This window comes from Talpa occidentalis, unplaced genomic scaffold (assembly GCF_014898055.3).
Source record: "Talpa occidentalis isolate TD23 unplaced genomic scaffold, MPIMG_talOcc4v2.1 talOcc4.7, whole genome shotgun sequence".
NCBI classification, from domain to species: Eukaryota; Metazoa; Chordata; class Mammalia; order Eulipotyphla; family Talpidae; genus Talpa; species Talpa occidentalis.
In genome coordinates, this window is record NW_023605083.1 from 26,609,884 (window position 1) to 26,627,488 (window position 17,605).

Below are 17,605 nucleotides of genomic sequence, written 5' to 3' on the forward strand. Positions count from 1 at the left end.
CACAGACACACACACACAACAAATAACTTTAACAATGATTATCTCTGGAAGTGGAATGACAGATTTTCTTCTTTTAAACGCTCTGTATTTTCTAAATTTTCTTTACTTGAATAAAGCCAATAGTGTATTAAAGTAATTCCTTTTTTTCAAGTAGTCCCAATAATACTCCTTTCACTCTATTAAGTTTCTCTAGTATAATTCAGTCTATGTATATGGTGCTTATGGAAATAGGGCATACCTTTATTGATTTAATCTGAAGGGTAATACATTTTCATTTTTCTTCTTCAGAGTCAAATAGCTTGCTCATATTTCATCCTACAAAAGTCTTTTCTGCACTCTTATACATTCGCAGATTAAGAGAATTCTGAAGGGATCATTAGAGCATAAAAGATAGAGGTGGAGAATGGATTAATGTCTCTAAAAAGCAAAGTGAAAGGAGACAGACATGACAACTTCATGATAGTTATAAGGAAAAAAGCATATCTTACCTCGATTATGTAAGGCCAGAAATTACTGCAATAAATATTTCAACTCCATGGACAATTTCCTAGTGTGGTCAAAAGATGGAAGTAATTCAATATTTCAGCAGTCCATCCAGTATGGTGACAAGCATTCTGAAAGAAAAAGAATCTCATTGAAGGAAATGTGACAAAGCAATATTCCTTTTGAGGTTTGAGACCTATGGGAGAGGCGAATCAATTATTAGAGATGGCTGTGCAGTTTAGAAATCAAAGCACAGTTAAGTCATTCTCCTGTTGGGGGCAGAAGGAGCAGGTCAGAATAAAAGGGAACATAAGATATCATGCAAACATGAGTCACCTTTGCCCTAGGTAAAAGCTAGCTGCTTTCCCGTGAAGTAACTCACCATCATTCAAAGTAAAGGACTGGTTCCCGCTGCCTTTCACCTGTTACTGTAGTCCATATATTTGTCAATATATAAGTCAGCTTATGAACACCACTGATTTTTACATTTTGATACCCCTGTCATTTCAGACTCAGACTGCTCTGTAAGAAATATGTGAGCTTTCTCTTAAAACTAAATCCACTGAGGACTTTTCTCTGTGCAGCATCTCCCTAGGATTAAAACCCAGGGATTGTTTTCACATTATCCCTCTCCATCCTAAATCCAAGATGAGTCAACACCACTTTCCCTTGATGTTCTGCTGCTTCCTACCTGATTGTTCACTCCTCTGCTAATGCTATTGTCAAATTCTTTGGCAACCTTACCTTTTGTCAACAACAGTCTCTAACCTGGCCTCTCTCTGCAACCTTCACCTGTCCACTTTCATCCTATTATGTGTGCAACCTTGAGCAGTCCACTGTCTCCTGCGTCTATGTTTTCTTATCTGTAAAATCAAGAGCTAATTTAATATTCTCTATTCTCATCGGTGCTTTAGAACTAGATGTCCCTAAGCTTAAATCCTGGCCCAGGCACTCTGCAGGACTTAATTTCATCAAAATTCATTTTGCTATATATGTATAATCTACCCCCAAACTTTATTATCTACCCCCAAACTTCTGTAAGAATAACAACCATGGGATTTTGTGTCTGACATATAGCAGGTGCCCGAAAAGTGCCGCTCACTCCCACCTTACCTTACAAGATATGTATCCTCTACCTTTGAAGTTCTCTGTTCTTCTAACTTTCAAATCTGACATTCTCATATTTTTTAAAGATTTATTTATTTATGCATACAAGAACTGGGGTGCAGGCCAGAGGTGCAGGAGGAGAGAGGGTTCACCAGAGAAAGGGGGGAGCAGAACAGGCAGATCTACTGAAACATACTGCTGAGGGGGAACAGCGGGTTGGTCAGGAGAGGTCTGCTGCACCATGTGCTTTGGTCCCTGGCCAGCTGGGGATCCAACTTGCTATCAAGCGATAGCTTGATAGCTCTGTCTTTAACCCCTGCACCAGTAGGGAGGCCCAAGTCTGACATTCTCTTATGTCCAAATCTATTGTCAAAGTAATTTCCTCTTCCATTAAATATAAACTCTGCGGCTGTATCTCAGGTTCTTCCATACTGGCATTCTACTTAACTTCCTTCAATTTTCAACAAATATGTTCTATTGTAGTTAAATACATGTGAAAAAACAAATTTCAAAATTATACCCTGCCTAGGCACCTATTTTTCTCAACAAGGCACAGCTTTACTTATCTCATCTGGAAAGGTCCAGCTTGACAGTCTAGGGCCTGTGGATGTCTACCTTTTAGACAATTTGACCTTCACACAATGGTTTAATAGTATGACCCACTGTTTTGTGCATCTTAAACTTAGCTGCCCAGCTGTAAGGGAACTGTTCTGATTATTTCAAGTTAGTTTTAAACTTAAATGTGGACCACATTAAGGTTTTCTAAAAACCCAGAGTTTATGGGTCGGCTCTACAAGTGCTTTTTAAAATTTATAAGACTTTGTGCCTTGAGGTCAAGATTCTCTTATTAATCCCGCCACTTTTATTTGTATGAAAAGGTTCACACAGGGGGCATTTATTCCATTATCAATGAATAGACCATTCATAGATCACTTAGGGGCATTCCCCTGCAGTTAGGAACTGTGCTCCTCTCAAACACCATTTTTTTTGTTTTTAAATTTTTTTAATTTTATATATTTTTTACATCATTTTTCATTTTTGCACAATGTATGCATTTTCATCTTGGTTATAGTCCCCACACAATTCCCACCCTCCCTTGTTTTAATCATACTCCCTCCTGCTCCCCCTCTGCCCCCACAGTGTGTCTCTGGTTTATAGTTGCTTATTGATTTTGATTTTTACTTTATTAAAAATTAGTCTTTTTCCTGGTCCCTTATTTAGGTTTTCTAAATTCCTGCTATGAGTGAGACCATCTGGTATTTTTCTTTTTCTTTCTGGCTTATTTCACTGAGCATGATCCCTTCCACCTCTATCCATGTTGCTGCAAATTGCATAAGTTTATCTTTTTTGATTGCTGAGTAATATTCCATTGTGTATATGTACCACATTTTCTTGATCCAGTCATCTATTTTTGGGCATTTGGGTTGTTTCCATAGCTTAGCTATTGAAAATAGTACTGTATAAAATCAGGGATGCAGATGCCCTTTTGAATTAATGTTTCTGTGTCCTTTGGGTAAATATCTAGGAGTGGAATTGCTGGATCATATGGAAGTTCCATCTTTAGCAGACTGAGGAATCTCCACACAGCTCTCCATAGTGGCCGGACCAGTTTGTACTCCCACCAACAGTGCAGGAGAGTTCCTTTTTCTCCACAACCTCGCCAACACTTGTTGCTAGTTTTTTTAATATGTGCCATTTTCACTGGTGTAAGATGGTATCTCATTGTAGTTTTGATTTGTATTTCCCTGATTACAAGTGATGCTGAACATTTTTCCATATGCCTGTTGGCCATTTGCATTTCCTCTTTGGAGAAGTTTCTTTTTATCTCTTCTGCCCATTTTTTGACTGACTTTGTTTTTGTTAAGTCTCATCAGCTCTTTGTAGATTTTGTCATCAGTCCTGTATCATTAGTATTGTGTGCAAAAATTTTCTCCCAATCCATGGGGTGTCTCTTTGTTTTGGTTACTGTCTCTTTTGCTGTACAGAAACTCTTTAATTTGATGTAGTCCCAGCTTTCAAACACCATTTTATATCCAAAACTGTTAGTAGCAACAAAGATGATTCACGGTGGGGGAAGATGACTGCTGGCTAAACTTTTACCTGAGAAAAAGATGATGGTTCAATCCCCAGGAATTAAGAAGGGAAAGAATGGAAGACACAATACAAGGGTGACACAGAAAGGGAACCAAGGAGGGAGATCCCAGGTGGGTGGCTACACAGGTAGAAAGTAACCATGAAGGTACGAAGGGACATGAGCCACTGAGAGTGATGCAGCATGCTGTGGATGGGAGTCAACAAGATATCCCTGGATTTAACAAAAGTAAGAGGTGCCTGGTGATTCCAGAGGGCAATTTTCCATAGGACTGAATTCCACAGATGCAGACTGCAGGGGCTTGAGGAAAAACTGGGAGGGCAAATAGAGACAAGCAGAGACTTTCTTGTCAAGAACATTGGTTATTAATCAAAATTTGTACTCTCATATCTGACTCAAGTTTACCTGACTTAGCCTAATAAAAACATCTCACCTCACTTTTATTCTCTTGCTCCTCCCCTCAACATTGGAGCTCTATTATGAAATAATGGGCTCATCCCCCTCCACATCATCTCCTTTGACATCAGAGGACAAGTTTTGGTTCTTCAAGAAACATTACAGGCCTATTCAACAGCTACATGCCATCTAATCTAAACATCTAAATTACAATTTCTTGCTTTAGCAACTGACAGTTGTTCATTTCAGACACCAAAAGCAGAGCAAGTCCAGATTTAGGTCAAATTCTAGATTACGGCCTTTGGGTAACCTATATAATTTATGCAGCATTTTTAAAAAGATAACTTCAAACATTTTTTTCTTCTTTAAAAGTAGTGTTTGTCCTTAAAGTTTACATCAAATAAGAATAAAGAAAAAATTATAAGCACTTGTTGATACTACTTCTATTTTGGTAGCATGCACTGACACATTTAAACATAAAATGCAAATCTGTTGACTATATACATTATCGTGTAACCTGCTTTTTCCTATTTATTCTGATGAAGTCTTGTATCATTTAATAGCCTTCTAATCCTTTATTTTTAATGGCTATATAATAATCCATTTCAAGAAATCCCCTTAAAGCACTTAAATCACTTTTAATTTTTGATTATATAAATTATGCTGAGATATATACTAGGGATAAAGTCAATGTCAAGTGTATGGAAAATATATGCCTTCGAGGTTGTTGATAACTTGCCCACAGAATGGTTAACCCAATTTGTGATGGTATGAGTGGTACACTCCTCCACATTCCCTCTAAAACTGGGTAGAACTATTTTTTAAATTACCCAATTGAGGAGACTATATTCATTTCCATTATCATATCTTTGAACTCAAGCATTTTTTTAATATTTCAGCACTTCTAGTTCATATTCTTTATTTTTCTGCCAGTGCTCATCTCATTGATACAATACTTTTCCTTTATCAAGGATATTGTTAACTTACACTATAATAATGGAGAGAAGGTAATTTAATAGGGAAACTTTGGCTACCAGAAACAAAATGAACTCAAGTCAATTACGCCAAAAGGATCCTTACAAGGATACTAGTAAGTCAACTTAATCTTATGTGCTGCAAATGGTCTTCTCAATTTTTTATTTCTAAAGTATAAACATCTGTTGTTTACCACATAATTCTCTGTTTAAAGGACTAAGAAAAATACAGGTGAAGACTTGAGGTGGAAGTTACAATTGCTAAAACATACAAATGTAAAATTACTTTTACTTACTAATCACTTACTAAGATGCCTTATTTGTTCAGTCCTTTGAATGAAGTGCTATCATTACTGTTTTACAGATAAAATGTAACAGGCATTCATAATTAGTAAAGTTACAACTGGGTTTTGATTTTACAAATAAGCTCTGTATTGACCATTTATTTTCAACTTTAAAATGTAGAACTTTTTTTGTTGTATTGATCTTTTTTAAAAAAGATTGTTACAAAATTATTCTTAGCTGTTTCAGTACTATTTCTTTCTTAAAAGTAATCACAGGGGCCCCCCCTGGTGGCGCAGCGGTTGAGCGCTGGGCTGTGAAGCTGCCCATAGCCTCTGCAGCACCGGTTCGTTCCCCGGTCACTGGGCAAGGGTCCCACATTGCGCGCAGACCTCTCCTGCCGCTGCCCCACTAACAGAAAACAGTTACTAGCTCCTGTTACATCTGTTCTTTTAGGTTTTACCAAGGAAACACCCTATCCCCTCTTCTTCAGGGCGTATGTTTACTATTAAGTGACATTCTGGTAAAGGTTCTGCTTAGGAGCCAAAGCCACTTATTAGTCATCACAAACAATCCCACGACAGATACTTCATTTTCTAACATTCCAAAAATCCTTAAAGGTTCTTCAGTTGTTTATACATTAGTGATGTCTGTAGTAACAAAAACACACCTGAATCTATGCTTTTGTCAGGGGTAAAGCAGCCCTGTGATGTATAAATATTTTATGTGCAGCTTGTGCTGAAATTCTAGATGAGGAGGCATTCACCGATCCACTGTAATATGCTGGCTGCCCAAGATAGCACATTTTTATTAATGCTGTGTGCAAGCTTTGCCATCTTCTATAGGGTCCCTCTTGATTTAATTTTAAATGTATCCCCCCCATGTTATTTTATTTTTTAATGAATTAGTTGTGCTGTGGGCAAGGCAGTACCTGAAATAAGGGCAAAAGGATTCAGCTGATCATCGAAACTAGTTGCCCTCACAATTAGTCTAGTCACTGAGAATTCTGAGGGCAAAACTGCAGGGTGCACAAGCCAGGCAGGTGACTTTCTCTGCGGAAATATTAATAGAAGTTTTCCATTGCTAGGAAAGGAAAAAAGGAAACCTCTCCCCGTTCTTTGGTAAATTCAGTGAAGATGTACAGAAAATACTTAGGAATTTGAATTCTCTTCTAGAATATGCTTCAACCCCCTGCCAATTTGGGACAGGTACGACGACACACACATTGGTAGCCATGAGAAGGGCGGTGCCACAAAGTGGGGAATTGACTGCTGCTGACTGATGCTGGATAACTGCAGAGGCGGCAGCTGCTGCACTGCCTGGCTACAGCTCTGGGACAGTCACTGACTTTGGTGCAGGAGGCTTTCTAATGCTTTTATTCTGGACTTCCCCCATTCATGTGGGTAGAGGGTACTGGCTTCCCTGCTTCAGAGAGGCTATAGTCAGATATCTTTGAAGAGAAAAAAAGGTTTGACAAGAAGTCAACGTTCCCCAGATTGAGAGTTATTCCTGGAGGAGAGGGGGTGTGACACTTAGAGTGACAATCACACCTTCCCACTGGCTACACCCTCGAAAGTGCTGAAGTCCCAGGAGAATGGCCAAATGCCGAGCTTGGATCAGAAGCAGCAGGACCAGTGTGAGCCTGGGAGCCAGAACACCTTCCTAACCTCATAACCTATAGCCACCTATAGCCAGAAACTGGAGCCATGGCACAGCCCTGGAAGGGTGGTGTGTGAAAAAGACCCAGAACAACAGCGATTTACTTTTCTGAAGCTTAGAGTCAAAACTAAGTTGAAAATGCAATATTTCTTGCAACCCTGAGTTTTCACACTAAGATTTATTCCCAATTCAAATTAACAAGTAAGCAAATGAAATAAGGAAGGAAGAAGGAACCTATATATTTTTCTGCAACCTATATATTTATTAGAAAAAAATTAGTAGTGAGAGAGAGTCAAGCTGAGATGTGGTCCCAAAGGGAAAGAATAACATAGATATGTTTAATTTTTTAAAATTTTTATGTAGGGCCTCCCCTGGTAGCACAGCGGTTGAGCACTGGCCTGCAAAGCTGCCTGCAGCCTCTGCAGTGCTGGTTCAATCCCCGGCCACCGGCCACCGGCCACCGGCGAGGGTCCCACACAGCGCGACAGACCTCTCCTACTGCGCCCGCTGCTCCCCTCAGCAGTGTATTTCGTCAGTCTGCCTGTTCTGTTCCCCACTCTGGCTCTGGTGAATTCTCTCACCCTCCCATGCTTCTGACTGTACCCAGTACTTGTATAAATAAATAAATCTTAATTTTTTTTTTTATGTAGAGGGTTCAAAAAATAGCTTTTCTCTTTTAGGATTATTCAATCAGAAATGAAATGTCTGACTGCCATCCATGTATACTGTACTGCTAATATACATAATTTTTTATCCTTCATAGCTTGGCAAAAGCAAACAAACAAAAAAAAAATAACAGTCACACTTGAAAGATTGCCCAGGGATTAAGAGGCACTCAGTCATCCAAACCACACTTGCTTACTTGGGACCTAGATAAAGTAGGAAGAATATTTCCACATAAAGCAAAGAAAATAGACGGTTGGTTATGCGTGCGTGAGAGAGATCAGAAAGTGATATCCTCTCTGATGGAGATACCACTTGCCACAGTTTTGCCCTTTACGCCACAAACCCTAGGATATAAAGCCATATGCTCTTCAGTATTTCTCTCCTTTCAGTTCCTATGGAGGAAGTGACCACATCTAGGGGTGACCTGGGGATGAGGTGGCAGGAGAGCCCTCAAAGTACTCTGAGACAAGTGTGTGAGCAGGGGATGATCAGCAATCAGCAATCAGCACCCTGCATTAGGTGCTTTGGGAGATGTCATAATGAGCTTCACTGTGCTCTTCTACCGTAAGTTTAATGAGAAAGATCTTTATTTTTCTACAAAAATATAATAAAAGGTAAGATTAATAAAACAAACACCTACTCCCCATGCCTACTCCTGAGGTTCTCAAATGTCAGCATAAATCAAAATCATCTGTGTACTTGTTAAAGCAGTTTGCTGGACCCCAACCTCAGCCTTCTGACTCAGTAGTTTTGGGGTTGGGGGCTTGAGGGCGTATATTCTGACAAGTCTCCAGTTGCTGCTGTTGGGGAAACACTAGACTCTTAGATAAGACTTAAGAATGTAGCCTTTGTTACCCACTCTTTGGCTTACCTTAGGCAAATACTAACTTTGTGTGTTAACTTCCCATACCTAAATTGAGAATTTGTACTTTTGTAAGTCTGACTGAATTACTATGTGATTTTTTAAAGATGAAACCAAGTGGCAGCTACACCTTTATCTTGTGGAATATTGTCAATTGCTTTAATTGAAATAACATGTAGCATTTAAGACAAGAACCTTAGATACTTCACTCACAAGGCAAGATGGGGAAAATCCTTATCTTAAAAAAAAATAAAACCTAACAAATGCAGCCTTCTGGAAATTCAGGACAACTAAGTTGTACTTGATTCTTCCTCATGAAAAAAAAAACAAACTCAACAATTGAGTTCTTCTGTGTGTATAAAGACAGAGCAAATATATACAGGTTTCAGCTCAAAATATATACACTTTTTTAAAAGGAACAAGTACTTTCACTAAAGAATTTCAACATATAAAGGTTTCTTCCCTGTAGGGAATAGGATGGTCCGGATGCTCTTGTCAATACTAACAACCATATAAATGCCATACTTCAATCTAGGGAAGAAAGAGTGAGGATCAAGGACTGTTTCCAGAGTGCCCTGGTCAGCTGGGTCAAGCAGTAAAGTCTGCCAAGGAAATGTTCTCTCAACCTCATTAATTATCAGAGCCCAGACTCTGGCGTTTCAGCGCAGACAGCTGGCACCGTGCCCACTCATCGTACTACTGCTCCTTAGCGTTCATGGAATGTTACACACACATAACTTCTATCACCTTTCTCAAGAGAATGGTGGGTCTAAGGTGGATTTTTCAAATATGTGCAGCTGGAGGAGTAAGACCAGAAGATGCTAATAAAGGAGCACTGGTTCCAACTTCCACAAAACAAGACAACTCCTTCCACTCTAAAGATGAACCGAGGTAACTCTGGCCCACAGCCTAGAAGCCTAAGGCAGAGGTGGATGGGCACAGTCCTTCTCATTCCCCTGTCTGTCTCCACTGAATAACTCCCAGCTTTTACTCTTAAGTCTCTAACTAAAGTTAACTAAAATGACAAAAACAGAAGTGTGCTGTTTATCTATTGTTAGCAGAGTCCAATGTTAAATATTTTCAAAATGTGTACTAGTATCTTGTAATGCAGGAAGAGTGACCTTCCTATCTCAGTCACTCTTACCATAAATGTTAATTCCTCAGGTTTCTCATTCATGATTTTCACAGCAAACATTAACCAATCTCAAGGGAGGGGAATAAGTTAAGAGGATGCTGTCAGACATTCAACATTTTCTTGAAAATAAAAATAAAACCCTGAAATCCTCATCAACTTTCTTTTTTCACCAATAACTCACGTTACTTCTGATTTTTTAAGTTCCCATTTTTATTTATTAGGTAAGTTTAGAAACTTTTAAGGCAGAAACTTTTTATTGCTCCAAGCTCTCTCCACATTTACAAATCATCTCTTATTATCTGAGTCTAGAGATTGCTCTTTAAAAATGGCACAAACTCATTTTGGACATAAAGGAAGGACCTGACCAGTTATAGCAGCATATCAGGATCATAAATTCCACAAGACAGAGGTCTTTTCCATCTGACAATAATGAAATGTATACTAAATATTTTTCTCAAAACATTGTATAAAGTATTTGTGTTAAATCTAAACTTTATTTTATGAAGATATATATTGCAGTGATAGTCAACAAGGCTGCAAAATATGGAAAAGCAAGTCTTAAAGATATCTACAACTTGATACACCCTCTCTGTTCTAATTTAACAAAAAGTCGTTTTTCAGAAATTCTTGAATACACAGTAAGATGGAAAGCTCATTCTGCCAGAAATAGCCATTGTCACCTCATCAGTTAAAATGTATTTCAAAGAATGCACTGGCATATTAAAAATTCCTGCTTGACATATGTCTTTTAAAAAGACAAACATTTTAAATCACGGTATTAAAAATGCAAGCTAGAGAAATGTGTGTATGGGGGAGACTAACCTTCCAGTTCCAACTTGTTTTAAACTGAAATACCTGAAAAAAAGGAAAACGAATATGTCCTCCCAGTGACCTTGGAATGGTATGTAGACACATGCCCAATTACAGTGTCCTCAAATTGCCCTAAACCTAGACTCCCTGGTAAGCTGGGAAGAATATCACTTGGTGAATTTAAACTTGACAAGAAGTTGAAGGACAAAGTCTGAGTTCTCAAATTATTCATTAAGCATTTTCTCTCTCCTATTAACCATATTTCTCTCTCCCTGAATAATGTGTACTGCATTTTAAACAAAATTAACTGTTTTTAATTAAGAAACATGTCACTCCATATGTCTAAGTTTCTAGCTGAGATTCAGAATTTATTTCAGCATTCACTTTAAAAAGCAGAACTGGGGGCCTCCCCGGTGGCGCAGCGGTTGAGCGCTGGGTTGTGAAGCTGCCCGCAGCCTCTGCAGCACTGGTTCGATCCCCGGCTGCTCCCAGGCCACCGGAGGAGGGTCCCACATGGCGCGCAGACCTCTCCTGCCGCCCGCTGCTCCCCTCAGCAGTGTGCTTCGGTCCTTCTGCCTGTTCTACTCCCCGCTCTGGCTCTGGTGAATTCTCTCACCCTCCCGCGCTTCTGACTGTACCCAGTGTTTGTATGCATAAATAAATAAATAAATAAATAAATAAATAAATAAATAAATAAAACAAAAATAAATCTTTAAAAAAAAAAAAAAGCAGAATTGGGCCTCCCGAGTGGCGCAGCAGTTGAGCGCTGGGTTGCGAAGCTGCCCACAGCCTCTGCGGCGCCAGTTCGATCCCCAGCTGCTCCCCAGCCACCGGAGGAGGGTCCCACATGGCACGCAGACCTCTCCTGCCGCCCGCTGCTCCCCTCAGCAGTGTACTTTGGTCCTTCTACCTGCTCTGCTCCCTGCTCTGGCTCTGGTGAATTCTCTCGCCCTCCCGCACTTCTGACTGTACCCAGTGCTTGTATAAATAAATAAAATAAATAAATAAATCTTTAAAAAAAATAAAAAGCAGAATTGTATGAACCTATAATTGTACAATGACATGAGATTATAAGTGCCTGAGGAGAACAAACCTTTGTCACTGTTTGCTTGTTAAAAATGTGTTTAATCTTAAGAATATTTTTTGACTTAAAAGGAAACCATGACTATTTCCTTACCTATTAAAAAAGAAAAAAGCAAGTTACCTTGTTCAACAATACCTGATCTCTTCTGCTAAATCTTAACATTCAATGCATTCCTAACTAGATCTTTTTATTTTTCTAGTGTAGGTGTTCAGAATTTTCACTTAAAAGGGCTCCAACACCATAACAGATTCATTAACATGAGTTGCCAAAGGAACACTATGTAACTTCTGCATTAACACAACCTCCAGCAATTGTCAACAATCCCTTTGGTGAGGCTTTTCTCTCTGGCTCTAATGTGTACATAGCTGTATCAAGTATCACTGTTTGCCTTGGTAACAATGCCTTTTCTTGTGGAGAAGACACATGACACCACCTTGTCACACAAAACACCCCACAGTGGAGTTGGTGTGGGGTGGCAGCAGCAGCTGGGCAGAGGAGCACTAGAACCATCCAGCCCAACCCAGGGGTACTATACTCTCATACCACCATAGGAGTGAGAATTGGTTCCATTTTTCAAAAATCAATTGCACAAAATGTATCCAGGACATTTAACTTTTAAATGTTTATAACTTTTCACCCTGCAATTTTACTTCTAACAATACACACTAAGAAAATGTGTAAAAATAAAACCCAGATTTATACTACATTCACTGTCCCACCATTACAATAGCAAAAAAGTCTAAAAGTTATTATAAATACATTAAACATGTTTATGAGGAGTTCAGTAGATGAACAAATAGTTTATAAAGTTAAGTGAAAACTGGGTATAAAATGTTAAAAAATCATATAACAATATACAAATGATTGGAAAGAAATGCATGAATATTTCAATACCGTTTGTCCTGAACCTAAAAAGTCTTGGGAAAGTTATTTTAAAAGTCTGAGGTGTACATGAAATGAAAATGAATAAAATAATATGTATTAAAATGTTTACCACCATACTTGGCATATAGTTCATTAAGAAAAATACAAACTATCATCACATAGAACCACCTACCTCACACCTGACTAGTCTGTGGCTTCAGTCAAATCACTTAACTTCTGAGTTTTGTTTTCCTCTATGTAAGTGGCAATAATCATATTTACCTATAGGGACATAAAGATTAAATAAAGAATGCAAAGCATTGAACTTAGGGTTTGAATAAATATTGGTAATCTTTCCCTGTTTGGAAGACTGGACAACTTTCCCTGTTTGCTTACACTGGACAACTTTGAGGCAGTTTAAGAAATTCTACATTCAACATGCCTTGACCACCTAATTTATAAAACACATGCAATCTTCTAAACTGCAAACACATACTCAGATGAGAAGGTCTGATTCTGACAAGCTCATGCATTGCTGCACATGGTCAACAGATTTTAAGATGGGCCAACACTGAATTGAGGTTCTGCGAGGAAGGAATCTGGAGTGCTGCTTTTGAAAGAAAATATTCCCATGGATGTATAAATAGATGAAACATTCCCAGGCATGTACTGTGTCTACATGGCACTTCCAATCTAGGTGGCTCCAATCTATGCAGAAGCAACTTAGAAGAAACAAATCGTGTTCTGTAGAAGAAATCTTTAAATACCTGTCTGCATAAGCCTGAATAGAAAAAACAAAAAAAAACATTCTTTCCCATTGTAGGAAAAATGAGTTCAGTTTTAAAGACAGAGCTGCAACCATTTTCTCTCCAGTAGCAACTAAACAGGAAAGGCAGATATGTAGATGTGTCAGTTGGAAAGATCTGTATAGGAATACAAAGTGTCTAACTCTCTGGTTTATTTAAATGACAAAAATTGTGCTTACTACTCCTAGTCATCTTTAGAAAAATGTAGCCATGGATTTGCAAAGGAAATCCTCTTCTAGAATCATAGACATATTTTTATAATGGTGAGGTCAGTTACCATTCCAGCCTGGCAGATTCCTTCTCAGTGAAGCTTTCCCACACACAGCCCCTGCTGCCTGAGCAGTCGTATTTGGACTAAGCTATCATCTCCCACTTGTCCAAGTGACTTGTGGGGAACCAGAGTGACTTTCCAAGAGAACCCAAGAGCAATGTTGTTTATCAGAGATTTACATGAGTTGACCTGGTATATGGTAAACTGGGTCTCAAGAATTTGATCCTGAAATTCTAAGCCTCAAGACTTTGAAACAAGCATAAAGAATATACAGTTAACAGTGAGGGGATCTGCTCCAAGGGTATTATTAGGTGGGAGAGCAACCACAAAAAAAAAAAAAAAAAAAAAAAGAGCTGGGAGATAAAGAAAAGGCACTGAATGAGAAGAAATCAGTATATATCATGCCTTTTTAGACACCAGCTAATGTTAATATAAAATATATAATATGGTTTTCTATACATTTTAAAAGATTGTAATCTTTCTTATACTAACATTGCTATTATGTGTTTTATGTAATTAGTATAAATAGTATATACACATATATATAATTATGCAATCTAAAGCTGAAAGATTATTTGTTTCAACAATGCAAAGCACTTCTGAGGTTTATTTATAGGCGTGTATTTTCAATAACATCATATTACTAGTGGTAATGAGAGAAGTCTCATCAGAAATAAAACAACACATTTATTCTCAAACACAATTCATAGAACTGACACAGACAGAATATCTCTCTAGTTACACAATGGTTATTCAGAGTTCTCAGTTAATGGAATATTCACAGTTTAAATCTTAACACAATGCACAAAGAACAGAAATATAGACAAAGTTGCGATATCAGGGACATGGATAAGAGAATTAGCTTCCTGGCAATAAAGACTTCAGTGAAGTAAAAATAAAAGTGAAGGTAAAAATAAAACAAACAATGAATAAAAACAAAGTTATTTTCTATTGATGGTCAATAAATAATTAAAAAGTCTGAAAAAGTATTTCATTAAATGGTTTTATACAACAGAGATATAGTACCCAGGTTTGGTTCCTTTTTTCCCTTTAACAACCAAAAAAAGCAATTGATATAATCTCCCTTTCCCATGTGATCAGAAATCATCTAAAAATGCTGGTTCCAGCTGTAAGAGGGATCTCACTCTCCCCATTTGTTAAGACATGCATAACAGCATTTATTCCACAAAGATGAAAAGGATACATTTTCAAGGGAAAAATATTGTTGTAGGCCAATTCAGCCTGTATTTCACAATTTTTAATGCATTCTTTTAACAACTATTTAGTGAGTTGCAACTATGAATCAAACATGAAAAAGGCAAAATTTCTTCCTTGATGAAGCCTGTTAGCTCTTTTATGTATTAGAAAGATTTGAGGTAAGGCTAGCTGATAGTGGCATAACTCATTGAGAAGTACTGAATATTTGTCTCATTTTACAGACTAAGAAACTAGGTCTTGTGTAAAAATGCTATTTACTTAATTTGGAAAAACCATACTAATATAGGTTACAAAATGGTTAATTGTTGACTATTACCAGCCATAGGGTCTCAAGGCTAAATGACACCTTTGCTCTTTTCTATCAGACACACAACCTAACAGCATGGAGATGCAGCCTGAAATAAACTCTCTTCACTGGTTGATTTCTATAGTGCTTTTTGATTGCAGAAATCTTCTGAATGATCTTACTTACAGACTCTTAACAATGAGTTTGGTGCAACAGAATTATTGATGCAGTAAGACTGAAACATGACATCTCTAAATAATCACCTCATCTTATGTAAAAACTTTCATAACATTTTTGAAGGATCTTAGGTCACTGTCCAATACACAAAGCACTGGCAAAATCCCTCCTACAACAACATACTCTGATTGGGGCACTCCAACTTCTTTCGTTCAAATGGTAATGTTATTTGGCAGTAAGTATTTAAAATCTTTTTTATTTAAAAAGACAGGTTCTGTTTTTCAAAAAGGACCCAGCTATTTCACCTCTGAGAATTCATCCTCAGGGAACATCTTTATCCCCATTTTATGTGTGTATACCTAGAAAAAAAATCTTTTTCTTTTTTTTTTTTTTTCTTATTACTGGGTTTGAGGCCCAACTGTTCTTACTAACTGTGCAACATTGAGCTGGTTACTTAACCTCTTTGTAGCTCAGCCTCTTTTTTTTTTTTTTTTAAAGATTTATTTATTTATTTATTTATTTATTTATTTATTTATTTATTTATTTATACAAGCACTGGGTACAGTCAGAAGCGGGGGAGGGTGAGAGAATTCACCAGAGCCAGAGCAGGGAGCAGAACAGGCAGAAGGACCTAAGCACACTGCTGAGGGGAGCAGCGGGCGGCAGGAGAGGTCTGCGCGCCATGTGGGACCCCCGCCCGGCGGCCGGGGATCCAACTGGCGCTGCAGAGGCTGCGGGCAGCCTGGCAACCCAGTGCTCAACCGCTGCACCACCAGGGAGGCCCGAAAAAAAAAAACCTTGAATTAAATGACAGGGTATAAAGTATGTTTTCTATATGTCTAATGAAAGTTCTAATTCTGCTTCCTGAAGCTGAGAATTAAGATTGCTCTCCTTTCCACCCAAAAGCCTTGTGACTGCTCTTGGTAGAACAGTTTTCTAGTTTATTTACCTCTCTGACTTGCCCTCTTAATATGTAGAACTGAAAGCAAAGCCTCAGAGGCAGCGTGACAAAGACAGAAAACCAAGGGATAATTATCTCCTTTGTTCTGAATACTGTGACACTAAAGCTGCAATAGGTGGCCAACCAAGTCAAACAGTTGGCTAAAACCTTTAATCTTTTTTAAAAGAGCTGCCATTGACCCACATATGCAACAATTTTTTACCTATCCTAGATATAAGGAAGTTGCATTCAATAAAGTGTGATTGTGTATTTGTTTATTTTCATCACCTTCAGGCTTTGTAAGCTTTTTTTTGTCTAATTTATGACATCTAATTGGTTGGCTTCCCTCCCAACAATGGGATAGACAGAAACCTGATCCACCTTTTTTATCTAAGACCACTTTCTCAAACCAGGATGACATGTTATTTTGGAAGGGCTACTCAAAACGTGTTATGATAATTTTGAATACTTTATATTAAAACAAATATGGGTATTATGTAGGAAATGCACAATCTGATTTAAAAAATAAAATATGAAGAGAATTTATCGTTGTGCAAAAACAGGGCATTTAGCTCCTGGTATTGTTACCAGATTCTGGGTTCTTGAATTTTCTGAGAAACATAAATAATGGAGACTAATCCTGCTGGTATCAAATAAGAATTTATTAAAGCTTGTAGCAATTGCATAAGGGAGTCAGCATCAGGGACATAGTCTGTCTGCTGCTCTCTGAGAAATAGATGGAGGCTCTATTTAAGCAATTCTAACCCAGTATAATTAGAGGTCTTTTCTCTGCTCTCTCTTCCTTCCATGAGGTCATTCTATCTCTAGAACTTGTGATCACCTCTTGTCTATGACCTCTTCATGGTGAATACCATAACATTAGCTTTGAGGGTTGTTAGTGGCAAAATTTTTATTTTATCTAAAGTATGTATTGGGGAAACCCTCCTCTTAGAGATAAGGAGAGTCATTATCAGAGTGTTGGGAATGTGACCTTGCCTCACATCTTCAGTAGAGAAAATGCTGCTCTCTACTTGATAATGACTTGGTTGGCCTTGGCCTGAGTTGATATCCAGCATTATGGAATTTCCTAAGACTCACTAAACCCTATTTCCTGCCTAACACAATATGACTCCCAGAACATATGCCCCTGCCCATAAAACCAAACTTAGGCACCTTCCACCTTTCATACTCTCAAAAGTATGAAATCTCCTCTCTTTTGATGAAAAACTAAGACTAGCATTGGCAAGGCAATAAACACACAAAATCAAATGGTTAATCAATCTGCAACACATCTGTGGATCTTATTATAATAATCTCCATGGTTTTCCAACTTAGCCACAAAAGGGTCATAAGAAACTTTATCAAGCACCTGGCTTTATTCTGATATCCCATAACAATGACATTATTCAAACTCTCTTTTTAGTATACAGCTAAATTTTAAGAAAGAGATGGGGTTAGTTTAGGAAAAGCTTGCTCCTGGGAAGCCCATGCTA

At 38.1% G+C, this 17,605-nt stretch overlaps 1 protein-coding gene across 4 annotated transcripts in view; it reads right to left on the reverse strand.

Annotated features, from left to right (window-relative positions):
* KANK1 (KN motif and ankyrin repeat domains 1) overlaps positions 1–17,605 on the reverse strand; it is a 205,018-nt gene that overhangs the window by 139,965 nt on the left and 47,448 nt on the right. For 3 of the 4 annotated variants that reach the window (XM_054689567.1, XM_054689568.1, XM_054689565.1), the window contains exon 2: positions 489–614. The gene's annotated coding sequence lies outside the window, so the exon portion shown is untranslated. Of the gene's footprint in view, positions 1–238; positions 365–488; positions 615–17,605 lie in introns of all 4 variants that reach the window. The other variant, XM_054689566.1, reaches the window with a different exon arrangement.